Consider the following 20,461-nt stretch of genomic DNA (forward strand, 5'->3'; position numbering starts at 1 on the left):
GGAGTTCAGAGGGCGAAAGGGGCCGACGTCTTGGCATTTGCCTCCCTAGTAGCCCGGAGACAGATTTTATTAATGTGGAGGGACTCGAAGCCCCCGAGTGTAGAGACCTGGGTTAACGGCATGGCTGGGTTTCTCAGCCTCAAGAAAATAAAGTTTGCCTTAAGAGGGTCCACGCTAGGGTTCTCTCGGAGGTGGCAGCCGTTCGTCGACTTTCTCTGGGAAAATTAAAATGTCAGCAGCAGCAATCCGTAAGGGGGTGGGGGGGGGGGGGGGGGGGGTGGTTGAGTGCTTCATTGGGATGGTGTGGGAAGACTGGGAGACTGGGTCGCGTGGGGTAATGTCTATTTGATTGTTATTGTATATTCTCTTTTTACACTATGTTAATGTTCACTCTAGTTTGTTTTGTTATTGTTACTGCTGTTTCATTATGAAAAATTCTGCAAAATCTTAATAAAAATACTTTAAAAAAAAAAAGAAAGTACTCATCAGAATGCCTCTCTTGGGAGAGTAGATCCATTTCAGATATTGCCAGATGGCCAAGATGCCTGGGTCAGAACCCACGAGGAAGGTGAACGAAATGTAGAAAAATACCTGCACTGACATTGTGGACTAGGTGGTGGTCCGAGAGGCTCAGTGCATTGTAAAGGCAGAGAGAGACAGACACAGACGAAACCTGAACTGGCCGGCAGAGTCAAAAATTAAGAAAGAAAGATATAGAGAGAAAGAAAACAGGAAAATAACCCTGCAGTTCTGTGGTAGTCACCACTAGCAGTATTATATGTATTACAGTAAGACACGTATACTAGAGGTACATGGGTAAATCCCTGCTTGCTGGCTCCGCCCAGTAGGCGGCGTATAAATGTGTGTGCTCACCGGTGCTGCAGCCATTCTGGTGCCAGCTACAGGAGGCACAACATCTTTGCTCAATAAAGCCTCGATTATTCCACTACTCTCGTCTTTGTGGTAATTGATAGTGCATCAAGTTCAAGAGGCATGGCTTAGGTTTTAAGAAACAAGGAACTTGTTCAAAGAATTGTTTCTGTTCAGAAGATACATGTGCACTGTCACTTCTAATTTAAACGGAAAACGGCTGATGGCTGATGGGGGTTCCTTGGCAGTCATCCCTGCACTGATGAACTTCAATCAAGCAGAGAAGTTCTGAACCTTTTAAAAAAAGTTAACATGTTTTAAAAAATAACAGCCCTGATTGGACCAGGAGAGCGCTGGGTTCCAAGAGTGGGTGAAATAAAAAAAACCCGGCACCTTCAGAGAAAAAAGGACTGTCCAAACGGCGAGAGAAAAACTCCAGAGATCGCTGAAAGGTTGTTTTTCGTTAAAGGAGCAGTTTTAGAAGTTTAAAAAAAGAGCAGCCAGGTTTGCGCCAAAACTCAAAGTGCAGGAAAAACGGAGAAAGCTGACAGCTGCTGGAAGCTGTGTGTGAGAATTACTACAGCCTTAAGGAGGTAGTATATTTAAAGTGGCAATTCACTTCAAGCGGCAACCACAAGAAACTAGGAACTATTGAACATAGAAGAATTAAAGCTCTCAAGGAGACATTAAAACAACTAGATGAAATGGCTGACAAACTTGAAAAGCTTCAAAAATTTACAAAATGAAATTGCGAATAGTGTGGAACGGAATTTGGTAAGCAGCATGCCTGCATGGAACAGCTCCATGCAAGACTATATTTGGAACTGCACATATTGAAAGCCCCCCGCAAAAAAGCATTTATGTTTAAACACATAAGCCTCGGTCTCAATGAGCCATCACTCCTGCAACATAATGAACTCATATTAAGTGTATAATATTAAACTTCAGTTGTGGATCAAGTTGGATCCCTCGAATTATTGTCTCTTAAGACCGGACCCTTTTAATACCAAGTGGATGTGGAGGGACAGATTGTTTGTAAACACATTGAACACCTGAGAAGTAGAGAGACACTCCAGTCAGTGCTGCCATCAAATGGTCCTTAAGCACCGAAGTACCTGCGCTACCTGTTGTTGACATAATTGATGTCTCCATGGAAGCAGATAGCGATGAATTGCCTGTGCCAGAAGGGGGTACCAGTTATTGCAGTTCATGTTAACACTGTAGAAACATTTCAGACAACAGAATTACGCCGTTCTTCAAGGAACAGAAAGATTATTTATAATTGTCCAACTCATGTATATAATGTTTTGTTCGTAATCAGGACTGAGTTAATTAGTTATTGAAGATTGTATATAGGAGTTAAAGGGGGAGGGATGTGGTGATTGTGCCTTTAAGGGCAACACAGCGGAGTAAGGTCACATGGCCTGGGTGACCAATCAGGACTTAGTGGGGAAAATCACCCCATGGTGAGACAGGCTCCTAGGTAGACACATTTTGGTAGCTGTGCAATTCTTGCTGTGCAATTCTTGTCAGTAAATATTGTTTGTGTTCACTAATTCTGTGAAAGTGCATCTTTGCAACTAATGCAAATTAATAAATCTTTCATGAGGAAAGATTATGAAAATAGATCAACTTTATTATTTGGCATTGTCTTTATGTCTCCATTTAGTCCAATGCATGGTTTGGGCATTGGGCTTTTCTGCAGCTGTTGTCAATTACAAAATATATCAGCTGTTGGATATCTTGAATATCAGTGTTACTTTCTGGTATGTGGAGCCTGAAGGAGAAAATGTGGCCAAATATATAGATGTGGATAGTTAATAATATAGGTTGACTTGAAAACTGGAATTATGCCACGTAGAATCCATGGGTGAAATTTAGTGTCCTGAAGTGGCTGTCTGCTCTCAGGGGCAGGATTTCCACACCCAGGGCCTTGATCTTGGGGGAAGGCCTGTCATTACCCAGTTAAGTGCCTGTCTGGCACTTAATTCAGTGGCCTTTCCCAAAGGTGGTGATATTGGCCTGTAGCTGGCGGGTGAAGTTCAAGTTACTTTTATTAAATACCGTCTTATGTCTCCTGTAATGGTCAGTTAACTAAATCCCACCAGCTTTGATAGAATCCAAAAGTTTAAAATGGAAACTAGGACCGTCTTGTTATGTATTTTTCATATTTATTTCACTGATTGCTACACTTCTACTATCAAATAATTGGTGATTCCTTTCATTCATTTTTTTTTTAGCAAATATTAAGGCTTTAAAAAATATACTAGGCAGCAGCATTGAAACATGATATAAATGCAATCATGGAAGGGACTCATGAAATTGACACGGGTTATTACTGAGTCTATGGGAGGACCTGCAGAAATTGTACTTAGGTGGCAGCAACATAAAGGTTTAGATGAATTACAGTAATAGTTTCATGCAGTAGTACAGTACAACTTCTATGTTTCAAAACAGAATTATGCATTGGGAAGATGTTTGCCATCAGAGTTTATTTCACACACAAAAGCAAGTCCATGAGTATCCACACCCTTTGTTACTATTTGAAGAGGTCTCTAATTACATGTTGGGGTGAAGGATACAGTTGGCAAAAATCACTTCACGAAAGACTTAAACTTAAGTAACAAAAACAACTTTACCTCCAAAATGGGGAAGGACAGTGAAAGGAGGAAGGAAAATCCCATTACTTTAGACTTTCGTAGTGCCCTTTTAGAAAAGAAAGACATACATTTCAGTGTGCGAAAAGGCTATTGTGTGCCTAAAAACTCTATTGTTTATAAAGATAACTAAAGCCCTTAAAAAAATTATTACAACATTGGAGACTTTGATTGCAGCCTATTTTGTTTGGTATATATTTTGTTGCCGTCTGTATCAAAGTATGGTCTCCTTCTCTGATGGCGGAGTGAGTGATGCACTCTAGGTGTGACAGTGAATGGTATTTATAAAAATGACAGAAATATAGATAGTTAGTTAATTTCAGTTAAAATACTATTGCTACCTTCCTTTGCCTAGATCTTCCATTCAAAGTATTTTCCAACCCAACACTGCCCATTTCTTCTGGAATCTTCCAATCCTGACTGAAGCAGAAATGGGCGTCTCCAGGTAAATCCAGTGAGCGGAGTAGATTGAGGGGAAGGAGAGGACACTATCCTCCTCCCCGCCCTCCTCTTTTTAATTGCAGTAGCTGCCACCAAGTGCAGGTTAATGAATGGCTGAGTGGATGATTCAATGAATGGGCTCATCGTGATGCTTAGTTGAATTACATAGCTGTTAGAGCAGGCTTTAAACTGTCAAATATTTCCTAGGTAAGTCCTACATACCTGGTCGAAGACTGCCCCTAAACTCAGGGTTGGGTGCATTTGCAGGGAGTACCAGGCAGTAAGGAATCAGCCCATCGGAAATTAAAATTTCCTGTGCACTTCCACCTATGTCTAGCGTCAGGAATTCTGTGGGATCCTGACATGCATCATCCAATGTATGTCCCACCTCTGATGATCTAGAGACTGGAAGATATGGGCCATTGGTTTTAAGAGAGAAGGGAGGAAATGGCAATTTACTTTTATATAGTGACTTTAACATAGCAAAACAAGTCAAGACATTTCATTGTTGAGGGGCATCAAAGAGCTTGCAGGCCAGCTGTTTTTGAAAGAACACCAGCAACTAATGGCAGCTGTCCCATTCTTCAATTTTGTTATCAAGATGGATGGCCATCATTAGAGGCAGGTAATATAGCTACCACTGCTACTAGAATACTAAGACTATTCAACAGTTGAATAAAAGGAACATACTGCAGATGCTGGAAATCTGAAATAAACCAGAAAATGCTGGAAAAATTCAGCACCTCTGGCAGCATCTGTGGATAGAGAAATAGAATTAACGTTTGATTGTAGCATAATGGTTAGCGCAGTTGCTTCACAGCTCCAGGGTCCCAGGTTTGATTCCCGGCTTGGGTCACTGTCTGTGCGGAGTCTGCACGTTCTCCTTGTGTCTGCGTGGGTTTCCTCCGGGTGCTCCGGTTTCCTCCCACAGTCCAAAGATGTGCAGGTTAGGTGGATTGGCCATACTAAATTGCCCTTAGTGTCCAAAAAGGTTAGTTGGGGTTACTGGGTTACGGGGCTAGATTGGAAGTGTGGTCTTAAATGGGTGCTCTTTCCAAGGGTCGGTGCAGACTCGATGGGCCAAATAGCCTCCTTCTGCACTGTAAATTCTATGATTCTATGAAGGACAGAGGCCAGTGTTCTGTGAATGCAAAACTTAACAAGTGACATATAGTTCTGTAGGGGTTAGAGTGTGTGCTGAGTTAAAAATGGGGGGGGGGGGGGGGGCAGGTGAGGGAGGAAAATCAAGATGGAAGAAAGAATTCACACTCTGAAGTTGTTGAACTCCATGTCGAGTTCAGAAGGCTGTAAAGTGCCTAATCGATCGCCATGGAGCTCTAGTTTGTGGTGGACTTCACTGGAACCTTGCAGCAGGCCAAGAATAGACTTATGGGCATGACAGCAAGATGGCAAGTTGAAATGGCAAGCAACAGGGAGGTCATGCTTGTGGACTGAGTGAAGGTAGTCCGCAAAGCGATCGCCCAGTCCATATTTCACTCCAATGCAGAGGAGACCGCATTGGGATCAGCTAGTACACTCGACCAAACTGAAGGACGTGCAAGTGAAATGCTGCTTCACTGGAAAGAAGTGTTTGGAGCATTGGATGGTGAGGAGGGAAGTGGTAACAGGCCAGGTGTTGCACCTTCTGCAATTGCATGGTAAGCTGCCATGGAAAGTGGATGAGGAGCTGGGAATGATAGTGAGTGAACTATGGTGTCAGGAGGAACAGTCCCTGTGGAATGCTGACAGGATGTTGAGGGGAAAATACGTTTTGTAGTAGCATGATGCTGGAGTTGGCAGAAATGGTGGCGAATGCTCCTTTGAATCCAGAGGCTGGTGGGGCAAAAAGGGAGAACAAGGAGGGCCCTATTATGGTTCTGGGGGGAGAGGAAGGTGTGAGGGCTGAGGTGCGGGAGATGAGTCGGTCACAGTTGAGTGACCTGAAAACCACAGTTGGGTTGGGGGGGTGGGAAGAGAGAAGAGAAACGTCCCTTGGTTCAGGAAAAAGATAGACATGTCAGAAATGCTGGTCTCATGGGAACAGATGTAATGGAGGTGGAGAAACTGGGGAATAGGATGGAGTCCTTACAGGAACTAGGGCGTGAGGAGCTGTAGTGGAGGTAGCCGTGGGAGTTGGCAGGTTTGTAAATAATATTGACGGTTTATCACCTATCCCTGACCTTCTACTTGCTCCACCCCCTCTTAAACAGTATAAAATCCATCATATTTCTCCCTCTTTAGTTCTGAAGAAGAGGCAGAACTCGAAACGCTAACTCTGTTTCTCTCTCCACGGATGCTGCCAGACATGCTGAGTTTTTTCAGTATTTTGTTTTTATTTTAGCAGTAGACCTTTTTTAAAGAGAGCATGGTTAGCCTTTCCGGATCAAGGACTTCCTATGCTCACATCCCAATTTATAGTGTAGGCCACCAGATTCATTCAGTTGACTTGTGCAAAGTTATGTAGTGATGCAGCTACAGTCAGTGTAACAGGATTGACACAGGGAATGATACCTTTCACCACTTGGGATTTTCACAGTCACTTCATTGCAGTGTTAATGTAATCTTACTTGTGACACTAATAAAGATTATTGTTTAAGTTACCCGGTAAGAGTAAATCTGTATGTAAACCAAGATTCTAAAAAAAAGTTACTTTGGGGGTGGACTCAATGTCATGAAAAATGCAACAAAATATTTCTGTATGTATTTGGTTTATGTTAATATATTTTACACTATTGTGGCCTTTACCTTAAGCAGGTTAAAACCCTTTATTGAATATTGGCCCGAAAATTGCTTTGTCAATACATCATGTACTAATATTAGATGTGCAATTTTGTTCCTTGAGGTATCTGTCCTTCGATTTACTAATTTTAACCAAAAAAAAGCACAGAATAAAATGAGATAAACAGTACAATGTATTTTTATTTCATGCAAGTACTGCAATGTCTATATTATTCATGGTCTGCTGTAGAGGAGAGATAATGAGCTGACAACAGATTCTCACTGACTGAAATAAACATACAGAAGTAAATTTCATATGACTTATATAATCACACATTTACAAAATGTTCCCAGCAAGATTCTATTTTTCAATTGATTGTTGATAGATATGTAGCAGTGTCTTTTATTTCTTCCCTAACATATTTCAATATTAATGGATACAAACCATCTGGACCAGAGGTTTTATCCTGTCTAATTTTGGCAATTATCTGCACAATTCTATTTTAAATTATATTTTTTGTTCTCTAATTTCATGCCTACCTTGTTGTCTCCCTGGTAAGTACGGAGGCAAAATAACTGTTCAATATTTCTGTTATTTCACTGTCCTCACCAGTCAGGTTACCTTGTGCAACCTTTAAGTGTGTCTATTTTTCCTGTTATTTATGTGACTGTAAAATACTTACCTTGCTAACTTAATTTTGTAGTTCCTCTTTGCTTTCCTAACCTCTTCACAATTAGTGTCGTCATGTAGTAAAATTTTAGAGGTTGAGATATAAAATCCTTTTAATTCAAGTATCTAGATATTGATTTTCAGCTTGTAATAATGGGTCCCAAGTTGTGCCTGGTCAAAATTAAATAGCCAGTATTTATGAATCAAGTGGAGTTTAAGCCTGATGTTAAATGGTATGCAGTATGAAAAAGTTTCTTATCCCTCGAAGCTCAGGATTCCTCAAATACAACCAACACAGGTGATGCACTCCTTCAGCCTCGGAAGTAATCTTGAACTGCGTTCTCGAAGAATTACACGACAGAAGCAATGCTGAAACTGTGCTAATGAAGACTGATTTTCCAACTTTTATCCCTACTTCCGACTGTTCCCCATCTCATTAGGAAATAGGCTGAGTTAACTCTTTTCATTGGCTTAGGTTAAGGGTCATCTGATGTAACCAGAGTCATTCATGTAGGTGGAGACAAATATCCACTTATTTCCTTTCGGCCACAGGAATTATATTCCAATATGAACAAATGTCACATCCTTGTAGATAGAGCCGTTGTCAAAGAATGTTACATAATCTCAGCAATAGTACAAACTATCGTCAACAATTTGCATAGACATGCTAACCTATTCCCTTGGATACTAAGACAATTATAAGCAGAGGTTAGTAATAATTCCCAGCATAGTTGTTCCATCCTCCATATATGGTTAAAAGATCAAAAGCAGTTAGCAAGTTAAAACCTATATTAAATACGGGTTCTTGTTTAAAGTTAAGGGGCTGGATCCTCCGCACCCCGACGTCGAAACCATGGCCGGCGTCGGGCGGAGAATCCATTTCCCTGCACGGAATTGGGACCGATGCCGGTTCCCGATTCTGTGGGCCCTCCGAGTACGCCGCACTGCATATCACCTACCTGCACCCATTGCTGGAGGCCTGCTCCGCCATTCTCCGCCCCCGACCAGCCAAAGCCCCGACGGTGTGGACCATTCATGATCCTGCCGGTCGGGAAAATAGCGTGGTGGCTGCGGACACAGTCTGTGGGCGCCCTGGTCGGGGGCGGGCCGATCGGAGGGCAGGGAGTCCTTATACGCGGACGGGCAATTTTTGGGCGGGTGGTCGGGGGGGTGTCTATTTTTAATGTCCAACTCTGCGGTCTGAATCCACCATGGAGCACGGCGCGGCCGCTGCCGTGCGCATGCGCGGCCTCTGACCCGGAAGTGCTGGGGCCCGAATCTGCAACAAAACTGCTAGTTTTACGCAGGGTCCCTGCTAGCCCCCTGCAGGGCTGGGAATATGTGGCCCTTTCACGCCAGTTTTGCTGGCGTGAAAGTCCACAGTTTTTACGACGGCATGGGGACATAGTCCCAGAAACAGAGAATCCAGCCCCTGGTGTCTACTAAGTTCAAGTCTTTCGCATACTTCTTTAAAGCCGACAAAGAAGCTTCTGAGTAGCATAGAGTAATTAAAACAAATACAATTGCTTGGACTCAGACTTTTGGCATCTGTAAAGTCATTTGTTTAATCGAATTCTTGTAAACAGTTGCCTTACTGCTCACAGGTTAAATGCCTTAAATGTTAATTGTCTCAATTAGCTGAATTCAAACTGAACTATTTTTAACAATGGCCTATGTACAATCCTAAAATGTTACTGCAAGCCAACATAGAACCTCAAGAAATAGTATCAAAAGCATGGAACGTTCCCCTTTATTGTCCGTATTATTACTGTATGCCGTTAAATTTATTTATTTATTTTTGTCCATAATATTTCAGAATTTGCTAGTTATCTTGTTTATTTGGAGAAACATTTCTGAGCTCCATTTTAAATATTTCCCACTGTACCATCTTGTTCAACAATTTCTTTCCAGTTTACCTTTCCAGGTTCAATTTGCATACCTTCAACCTACCTATTACTTTGGTCTTTGTGTTACTTGCATCTTTCCCAATCATTATCTGAAACCATTTGTTATGATTGCTATTGCTTAGATGTTCCCCTACACTTATTACTCTCATCTGTTCTGGTTCATTTTTCTTACTGGAACCAGCAATGTTTCCTCTCTGATTGGGCTGCATGACTATTGGGTAAGGAAGTAGAATGCATAGTAAAAACTTCATTTCCCTTCTGTTTGTCAGGTTACTGCAGGGGAGTTGAAATTTCTCATGATTATTTGATGTCTTTGGCTCGTTTCATAGATTTGCCACCATATTTATTCCACCATTTCCTTTCCACTATAAGGTTGGGTAGAATACCCTATTAACAGATTCCTTCCCATCTTTGTCTAGGTTGATATGGATAGTGTTTCTATCTTTAGTTATGCCCTTTTTTCTTCTACTTTCATTTTGCTATCTCTAATTAATACAGCTACACCATTTATTTTCCTCTTGCCCCATCCTTCCTAAATACATTATCCGCTGCAATATTTAACTGCTTGTCCTGTTCTTTATGTAGTGTTTGTACATCATGTGGCCCTTTACTATGAATTATTGCCTCAAGTCCCCTCATTTTGTTTTGCACATTGCTGTACAAGGGCACTTTAATTTGTTTTTATTCGTTTCTGTTCTCATTTTTCACAATCATTTTATATTTATGTTCTGTATAAAAGTATCTATTTTCTGACCATCTATTACTCTTTATTCCTTTCCTTGGTTTAACTTTTATTTTCCTCTTCTGTTTCTTTCATCTTCAGATGCAAGTTATTTTTGCAGGATACCTCCACTTGCCTTGGTGGTCCTAGCCACAACCTTATTTGTCCTTTCTGCTATCTCATGGTCACAATTTCTTTCAGTTTACCTTTCCCTAGCTCAATTTTTAGCTCTTTTGTTTCCAATCCACTGCTTCAGTCTTTTATATCATTTTGCTCTCAAATTTCATGCTTTCATATCTTCTTAGTCTCCCTGGCAAATTCTGAGCAAAGTAACTATTCATTACCATTTCAGTTATTGCCTGAGTTTATCTTGCATATCTTTTAGTGGTCCTGTCCCTCTTCATATATTATTGATTTATCTGTAGAATACTTAATTTCCTTGTATGTAACTTGCTAAATTAATTTCATAGCCCCTCTTGCTTTCCTAATTTTGCTTTGACTTCCTGTTCAGATGGAATCCTTCCTGAGCCAGTATTCAACAAAAAATCAATTTTTCCTTCTTGATTTCATTTCTCCGGCAAAGTCAAAAATAACTTTTGTGTTTTGGCAAATTCACGAATGCATATTAGTTACACAAAATACCTTGATACACTCAGAAGTGAATCAGCTTTCTTGAATTCTTTGGGATTCCTTGAAGAAAGTGCTTTACAGTGCACAAAATTGAAATGATGAACTTCCTATCGTAAAACAAAATGGCATTCCGTTGCTTTTAAATAACCAGCAACGAAGGTATTTCAGTGTTGGAACAAGTAATCTGCCTTTGTCCCAGATTTTAAAACAATACCGAGTCATCAAACAGGGCCGTAGATGAACAATTTATCGGAATTTAGCAATATTCAGGGACTAGGCTGATGATTCATGGCAGGACATTTACTTTGTAGGACACTCTGGAAAACCCCAGCTGTATCATCAATGGCCAAACTCAATCAGGGCCCACCAGGTGTTGGCACTCCTCATAAGCGCTGCCCCATACAGACGAAGCAGGGGACCAGCAGAGCTCACCCCAACCAGACCACACCTACACTGCAGCCGATGGAACTCTCCCTGGTTCTCTGCCCCTCTCAGGGCAGAGGACTCATCAGTGACTCCTCCCCCTCTGGATCACCAGCTGTCTCCTCCTGGGGAGACTAGCAGCACTGACTGCCTCTGCCACCACCTCCTAGGCAGTGTTCAGGATGGAAGACTTGAGTCTGCAGCCCATGCTGGGGAAGTGGGTGTCCCACCACTCCTCACTGACATGGAGCTGTGGGTCCAACTCGGACTCATAGATCATAGAATTTACATTGCAAAATATCCTGAATCATTGAATCTGCACAGGCCCTTGGAAAGAGCACCCCACTTAAGCCCATACTCCACCCTATCCCTGTAACCCAGTAACCTCACCAACCTTTTTGGACACTAAGGGCAATTTAGCATGGCCAATCCACCTAACCTGCACATCTTTGGACTGTGGCAGGAAACCGGAGCACCCGGAGGAAGCCCACGCAGACACGGGGAGAATGTGCAGACTCCGCACAGACAGTGACCCAAGCCGGGAATCAAACCTGGGACCCTGGAGCTGTGAAGCAACCGTGTTAACCACTGTGCTACCGTGTCGTCCGGGGAGTGGTGGGGGGGGGGTCATATCTTCTCTGAGCTAACTTGGTGGCTGCAGTGTATGTGGTAAGTGGAGCTCTTAAAAACAGCACCAGCTGCCAGACCCTTTGGTGCTAACTTCAGCCCCAGTGGTTAGAGCGTCCACTGGGTGGAGAATTGCTTGGAATTCGCGGCAGCAGAGTGCACTAGCATGTCATGAATTGCGCCACAAATAGCACCCCCAACAGGAACATGAACTGCATGCAATTCAGTCCTGGCGGCAACACATAGGGTGCAATTTAACGGAAAAAACCCAGAACCCCATTGTGGGCCGGTTTAGAGTGGTAGGCCGGGAGCAACCGTGCAAACAGCTCTCTGTATTGTTAGGCCTCAATGGGGACTTACCTTTGTTTCCTGCACTGAGGTGCTAGGCTCTCTTGATTCCCCAGCATGATCCTTGAATCCTCTCTATGACGCAACTTACTTCTTGGGGGGGTGGGGGTCCTCCAACCTCCTCACCCCACCTCATATGGGCAGCACGTCCACGGCCTGATCGCTGGTGCAGACGAAATGCCACCTTGGAACTGCCAGCCTACCACCCTAGCAGTGCCCCTGCCAGGCTTACAGTGCTACCTGAGTGGCACCCAAGGGTTAGTGTCAGAGTACCTGGGTGGCACCACCAGGGTACCAGGCTGGCAGTGCCAAGGTATCCAGCTGGCATCAGCAATGCCAGTGTGCCAGCATGCCCAGAGGCCAACCACCACAGGGTCTCCGATTGCCTGGAGACCCTGTCAAGTGCCGTTCCATCTGGTCCACGTTTGTGGAGACCAGTGCTAAACGTTGCCCGGCTGGGGTCTCCTATTCGGATAACAGATAATAGTTTAAGGATGAAAGGTTTTGTGGGGGAGGGGAAGAAGATGGGAACAGTAGCCAAGGAGAAGGAGCTGTTTGCACTATCAGCTAACATGGGGGAATAGAAGGATATGTAGTTAGAAACATAGAAAGTAGGAGCAGGAGGAGGCCATTCAGCCCTACTCTGCCATTCATTATGATCATGGTTGATCACCCAACTCATTAGCTTGATAGTGCCTTCCCTGCTATCCTTTGATCCTCCTCGCCCCCAAGTGCTATATCTAACTGCTTCTTGAAAACAAGTTTGTAAAGAATATGGTCAAGCAAGCACGAGGTGACCTCATGAACAAAATTAGCCCAGAGGATACAAGAGGAGATGAGAGAGAGAGATGAGAGAAAATCTGCAAGTTTAGGCTAAGGCAGAAGAGAGCCTGAGGAGAAGTTTGACTTGGTGGGCTGGGGGAAGGAGCACAGGCAGCTGCACCGATTATCACCAAAATTGAGACAAACAAGTCCATGAACTCATTGCACTTGTCTGTTGGAGGCGAGGGTATGAGGGAAGGGTGTTTAAGAGGTGAATTTTTGTAGCAAAGTATAGTACTGGGGAACGTCATGTTTATATAAATGATATAAAAGGCACCAATCATTCATAAGGGGTTGTGTAAACACATTGTGGGTTCATTTATTTTAACCAGGCATGTGAGAACACGTATACACATGGATAGAAAGCTTGAAGACTTCAGCAGCTGTGTCTGTGTTCTGTTCACAGGCCAAAATGAAACTGAGGTGGGATCACATGAAATTTTCCTTTTAATGATGGCTGCTGTCACCAAGTTTCGTTACAACATCTTCTATGTTTTAAAGATATTTCTGCTCCCTCCCCCCTTCCTCCCCCAATAAAAACACACTTCCAAAGTGTAACTATTTGCAATACATAAAACATGTATAGGATTGGTGAATCAAAGTCTTTAAAATATAGAGATGATATGCTGGTACATCAAGAACTTTGTCTGGAGTTATCTTCAATTGATCTGTGGCATTGTCATTCTTCGTTGCATTTTGGATCTTGTCCCAGATGCAATAGGACTGTATGGCGGTTGAGGAACTGGAGTGGATTTGATTTGTCTTTGGTTATTCCTTTGTGTGCAATGACTTCATAGGATCTTGGTTCCAAAAAACCCTTGTTGTCGATGAAGTCAATGCCATGGACATGAGGGGTGGGATTCTCTAATCGCTTCTTGTGGTGGCATGTTGCTACCCTTAAAGGCATATTACAACAGGCAAGTTTTTTATTGTTGCCCTTTGAATGAGAGATTAAATTGGGACCCTATCTGCTTGGTCGGGTATAAGTAAAATATCCCGTGAAAGAGCATGAGACTTCTGCTGTGTCCTAGCCAACATAACCTCAACCTCCAATCAACAACAAAAAAACCCAGATTTATTGATCATGTCATTTATTATTTGTACACCTTAGCCACACAAAAATGGTCATTAGCTAACATAACAAGTGACTGCACTTAAATTCACTGGCAGTGAAACATTTTGCAACATCCTGAGGGCGCAAAAGGTATTATGTGCATTAAGTAATAAATGCTTTTATTTTCTTGATGCAAAATTGCCTCGGCAATGTTGAATAAATGCCAGCACTGAAGTTTGTATGCTTGATGTGGCAAAGGCTGTAGCTAATAGTTGTTGATAAAATTTGATATGTGAATGGTACAATCACATCCCCCTGCATCTCCCCAGTTCATAGCTTCTCACCGTTTTAGGAAATACTTAGATCTTTTCTTAAATCCAGGTGGATGACTTCATAGCTCTCCATGTTGAACTCCACCTCCCGTTTTACCAACTCAACTTTGTCCATTGATGCACATTTGCAACTTCCTGCTCCCATTTAAACATTTATTAGGCCGCCTGACTCCAAATGGGTCATTGTTTTAACAGGATCAAATATTTAGGCCTGTGATTTCTTTATGACAATATCAATTTGTTGCTTCAGTGACTGAGCACAGCATTAATCAGGAAATGCTGCAAAGAAAAATAGAATCACTGAGGGTTCAAGTAGAGACCTACTCATAGAATATATCCATTACAATCCAAAAGTGACAGATAAGAGATGCATTTTTAAAAATTCATTTACGGAATGTAGGCATTGCTGGCTAGGCCAGCATTTATTGCCCATCCCTAGTTGCCCTTCGGAAGGTGATGGTGACCTGCCTTCTTGAACTACTGCAGTCCCTGAGGCATAGGTACACCCCAGTGCTGTTAGGAAGGGAGTTCCAGGATTTGACCCAGTGACAGTGAAGGAATGGCGATATATCCACATTATACTGCAACTGCCATGCATTTGCCCACTGACTCAACTTGTCCATATCACACTGAAGCATCTCTGCATCCTCCTCACAACTCATCCGCCCATCCAGCTTTGTGTCATCTGAAAATGTAGAGATATTACATTCAGTTCCCTCATCTAAATCATGAATATATATTGTGACGAGCTCGGGTCCCAGCACTGATCCCTACGGGTTCCCACTCGTCACTGCCTACCATTTGGAAAAGGACCTGTTTATTTCTACTCCATTTCCTGTCTACCAACCAATTAATTTTTTCCAATTAAGGGGCAATTTAGCGTGGCCAATCCACCTAGCCTGCACATCTTTGGGTTGTAGGGGCGAAACCCACGCAGACACGGGGAGTGTGGAAACTTCACACGGACAGTGACCCAGAGCCGGGGTCAAACCTGGGACCTCGATGCTGTGAGGCAGCAGGGGCTAACCCACTGCGCCACCATGCTGCCCCTCAAAATGCTTCATTATATGTTTTAAAAAAAAAATTCTATTAAATCCTAATCTTGCCTGCTCCACTGGAAATTATCTCAGTATCTCAAGTCTCTTCTCACAAGTGTAGTTTCTCTAGTATCTTCCAGGTAATACTGTATTGTAGACTCGCTATGCATAAGGTGTCCAAACTGTATTGTGGTTATACCAATACTGTTAAATTCTGGGCTCCTGCAAATCTTTCACTGCAGCAGGGGAATCCCTGCAGAATTTCACTCCACTAGTGTTCTGATAATGCCTTTGGCTATTAGTCAGTGATTTGAGGGTGCAAACCCTCATCCACTGCTATTTAATCTGAGTAACAGTGCGTTGTAAGAGGTACTGGACTCTGGTTGTATAAATATCACAACTGGGCTCTGGGTCTATTCGATAAAAGGGAGCTGGAAACCAAGCGGTTTCCGAACTAGTGAATATTTATAGTCCGACTTTAGCAGGACTCCATTCGAACCTTCTTCCCTCAGGCTTCAGTTACATATGAGCTGGCATCACCTGACATTACTGATGATGCACTCTAGCTATTCGCATAACAACTTTTCACTCTTTACACCACATTGGGTAAGTAATAGCTCATTCTGCCAGTGCGAAAGGATGTTAAAAGCTACTGTTGCACTGGTAATTGGTCAGGTCAGAGTCTGGAGACGGTTAACTGTGCCCTGGCTCCTCCCATTCACTGATTCTAAATCTGCCTCTTATCCTGGAGGGAGAATTACAGGCCAAATGTTTCAAGAGTTTTCAGTTCTGCCACTGGGATAGGGAGCCAGATTTAGAGGTGTCACCCCTAGGGTTGATTCTAGCAGCTCCTAGAGTCCGATGATAATGAGCAGCTGTATAAAAACAGCTACAAATTCCATGGCATCGGACGAACAGTTTCCCCCAATGTCTTGACTAATCCGTTTTCCTTAACCAATCAAACTAGAAACTGCTAACTTGGCCATTCACTTAATATTTGTGTGTGGCTCTTGCTACTGCTTTTGCCTCTAAAAACAGTAATTAAATAAATTCATTGAATGTGAAGGACTTTGAGATGTATAAATGTAAAGTCAAATAAGGTCCTTCATAAATATCCCCTTTTTTCTTTCACTTAATCTCAACAAAATTATTTTGGTTTGCAGGAAGATTTTGGTGCCCTTGTGATTTTGGAACAAGGGATGCCATTGTCAATGTAGCATAGCTGAATAACACATGAAACTTTAATAGTTTTCCAGAATAGCAATAACAACTTAATTGTGTTATCATCCTGGACCAAGTTGGTAGTAAGATCTGGTAAAGGATCAATAACTTTTTGTTTAAAGTAGACAAAGTTTAAGCATCAAGACACTTGCTGAGACAATAATAGGGCTCGTTTAGCTCAGTGGGCTAGACAGCTGATTTGTGATGCAGAACAAGGCCAGCAGTGTGGGTTCAATTCCCATACCAGCTTACCCGAACAGGCGCCGGAATGTGATGACGAGAGGTTTTTCACAGTAACTTCATACTTGTGACAATAAACGGTTATTATTATTAATAACTTTGGGTGGGATTTACCGGCTGTTCATGACAGCGGGAAATTCCGGTCCCACGCCGGCACATGGGTTTCCCGGCGAAGAGGAGTACTGTCACCAGGAAATCCCATTGACAATGGCGAGGTCGGTAGATCCCACTGGCGGGCTACCTCCGTCGCCGGAAAACATGCAGCGGGGTGGTCGGTAAATCCAGACAATAGTTTCCACAGGTTTTGAGCAAACAAAAATAAACTTTGCAAAATATGAAAGAAATTTACAATATATATATGATACTTTGACATGCAGGATTAATACGAAGTACACGTGAATTAAAAGGCAACTGTGGTTGAACAATTCGCACCACACAATAAATTGTAAGTGTGACTAAGACAGATTCCACGGATTTCTCAAGAACTCCTCAAAAACCCACCCAGACAAGTCAGCCAATCTCGTTGAAATTCTGTCTCTCTCTGTGCGGCTGAGGTCGCACATAGCCCAGTTTTTGACTTCGGGGAGCTCTGTGTGCCGGAACTGCCTGTTGTAGCGAGAGATTTGGATGACTATCCCCCCAGCTGAATGCCACATGGGAGGGTCCACTGGCCCCCCCCCAATATCCATATAGGCAACCCCAGCCCAGTCGCGTGTGCACACAAAATGCCATCTTGGCACCTTGGAAGTGCCAGGATGGCACCCAAGTGCCACTGCCAAGGTGCCAGTCTGGCCCTGCCAGGGTACCCAGGTGGCACCAGCAGTGCCAAGGCACCACCCTGCCCAAAGGGCATGCAGCTGGGGGCCTCTGATCCCCTTGGAGACCCCCGTTTGTGGGACCTGTACCAAACGGCGCTCGTCCGAGGTCTCCAAGGCAAAGTGATTGAATCTCAAAGCCTCATGTATCTTGGAAATCTGCACATTAGAGTAAGGCTTACTGCCTCGTTCTAATGTGTAGATTTGCCAAAAAGTGACCCTGCCCATTGTGGGCGGGATTCTCCTTGCAATGTCTCGTGAGATTGTGTAGAATCTTGCGAGGCGTTGTGAGCTGTGTGGATCCCGGGAGTGGGGTCTCTTGGCTTTCACCGGCCATGTTACGCCGCAGCGCAAAGCTTTTCCGGCGCAACATGGCCGAAAGATCGTGCCCAACCACTTGGATTGGATTTGATTTATTGTCACGTGTACCGAGGTAGAGTGAAAAGTATTGTGCTGCATAAAGTCCAGACAGATCATTCCACACATAAAAAACATAGGACATACATAAATACGCAATGTAAATACACAGGCATCGGGTGAAGCATACGGAGTGTAGTACTACTTAGTAGAGAAGATGTGTGAAGAGATCAGTTGTAATTCAGGAGTCTGGTAACAGCGGGGAAGAAGCTGTTTTTGAACCTGTTAGTGTGCGTTCTCAGGTTTTTGTATCTCCTGCCTGATGGAAGAGGTTGGAAGAGAGAATAACCCGGGTGGGAGGGGTTATGCTGCTCGCTTTCCCAAATTTGCTGTGGATCTGGAGTCACATGTAGGCCAGATCACGTAAGGATGGCGGATTTCCTTCCCGAAAGGACATTAATGAGCCAGATGGGATTTTATAACATGGTTTCATGATCATCACCAGAATTCCAGATTTTTATGGAATTCAAATTTCACCAACTGCCATGGTGGGTCTTTGGATTACTAGTCCAGTGCCAGTACCACTACGCTACTGACTCCCCTTAGTGGGAGAGTCAGCTATGGTAATGCCGTTAGATGTCATGGGGGAAAAAATAGAATCTCTCATGTTGAAAATGGTCATTGCCTGTCACCTGTGTGGCACGAGTGTTCTGTGCCACTTGTTAGCCCGAGGTAGGATAGTGTCAAAGTCTTTCTGCATTTGGACGAGGACTGCTTCAGTATCTGAAGAGTCGCAAATGGTGAACATCATGCAATCATAAGCACATAAGAACTAAGAGCAGGAGTAGGCCATCTGGCCCCTCGAGCCTGCTCCGCCATTCAATGAGATCATGGCTGATCTTTTGTGGACTCAGCTCCACTTTCCGGCCAAAACACCATAACCCTTAATCCCTTTATTCTTCAAAAAACTATCTATCTTTATCTTAAACATCCCAATTCTGACCTTTTTGTGGAAGGAAGGGCATTGATGAAGCAGCTGAAGATGATTGGGCCTATTACATTATCCTGAGGAACTCTTGCAGTGATGTCCTGGAACTGAAATGGTGATCTCCAACAAGCACAACCAACTTCCTTTGTGCTAGGTATGGCTCCAAACAGTGGAGGGTCCCCCCCCCTCCCGATTTCCATTGACCAGTTTTTCTAGGGTTCCTTGATGCCACACTCGGTCAACTACTGCCCTGATGTCAAGGGCAGTCAATCTCACCTCACCTTCGAAGTTCATCTCTTTTGTCCATGTCTGAACCAAGGCTGTAATGAGATTAGGAGCTGAGTGATCCTGGCAGAACCCAAACTGAGCATAAGTGAGGAGGTTATTGCTAAACAAGTGGTGCTTGATAGCACGGTTGTTGACCCCTTCCATTATGATGATTGAGAGTGGACTGATGGGGAGTGAATTGGCTGGATTGGATTTGTCCTGCTTTTTGTGTACAATTTTACACATTGCCGGGTAGATGCAGTGCTGCAGCTGTACTGGAACAATTTGGCTAGGGGTGTGGCATATTCTGGAGCACAGGTCTTCATCAGGAATATAATCAAAGCGTATCGCCTTTTCAGTATCCAGAACCTTCAGCTATTTCTTGATATCACGTGGAGTGAATTGAATTGGCTGAAGACTGGCATCTGTGATGCTGGGACCTCCGGCAGAGGCCGAGATGGCTCATCCGTTTGGCATTTTTGGCTGGAGGCTGTCGCAAATGCTTCAGCCTTATCTTTTGCACTGATGTGCTGGGGTCTTTCATCATGGAGGATAGGGATATTTGTGGAGCCTACTCCTCCAGTGAGTTGTTTAATCGCTTAACAGCATTCACGACTGGATGTGGCAGGATTGCAGAGCTTAGATTTGATCCGTTGGTTGTGGGATTGTTTAGCCCTGTCTATTGCGTGATGCTTACCCTGTTTGGCACAGAGTAGATCTGAGTTGTAGCTTCACCAAGTGACACTTCATTTTTAGATATTCCAGGTGCTTCCTTTAGCATGTCCTTCTACACTCTTCATTGACCCAGGGTTGATCCTGGCTTGGTGGTAATGGCAGAGTGAGGAATATGCTGGGCCATGAGGTTACAGATTGTGGTTGAGTACAATTCTGCTGATGCTGATGACCTACAGTGCCTCATAATTGCCCAGCCTGAGTTGCTAGATCTGTTCAAAATGTATCTCATTCAGCATGGTGGAAGTGCCACACAACACGATGGAGGGTGTCTTCAATGTGAAGATGCATCTGAGGCAGGCAGGTTGGTGAGGATGAGTCAAATACGTTTTCCCCTCTTGTTCGTTCCTTCACCACGTGCCATAGACCCAATTTAGAACTTGGCCAGCTCGGTCAGTAGTGGTGCTACCGAGCCACTCTTGGTGATGGACATTGAAGTCTCCCACCCAGAGTACATTCTGCACCCTTACCACCTTCAGTGTTTCGTCCAAATAGTGTTCAACATGGAGGAGTACTGATCCATTATCTGTGGGCGGCAGGGTCGGGGGGTTGGGAACTGTTTTAATCAGCAGAAGATTTCTTTG

General features: G+C 43.5%; 1 protein-coding gene across 1 annotated transcript in view; it reads left to right on the forward strand.

Moving 5' to 3' along the window:
- Positions 1-20,461, forward strand: part of LOC140393193 (regulator of G-protein signaling 10-like) — a 72,153-nt gene that overhangs the window by 12,083 nt on the left and 39,609 nt on the right. The gene's annotated exons all lie outside the window — the stretch shown is intronic.

Source organism: Scyliorhinus torazame, chromosome 16 (genome assembly GCF_047496885.1).
Source record: "Scyliorhinus torazame isolate Kashiwa2021f chromosome 16, sScyTor2.1, whole genome shotgun sequence".
NCBI classification, from domain to species: domain Eukaryota; kingdom Metazoa; phylum Chordata; class Chondrichthyes; order Carcharhiniformes; family Scyliorhinidae; genus Scyliorhinus; species Scyliorhinus torazame.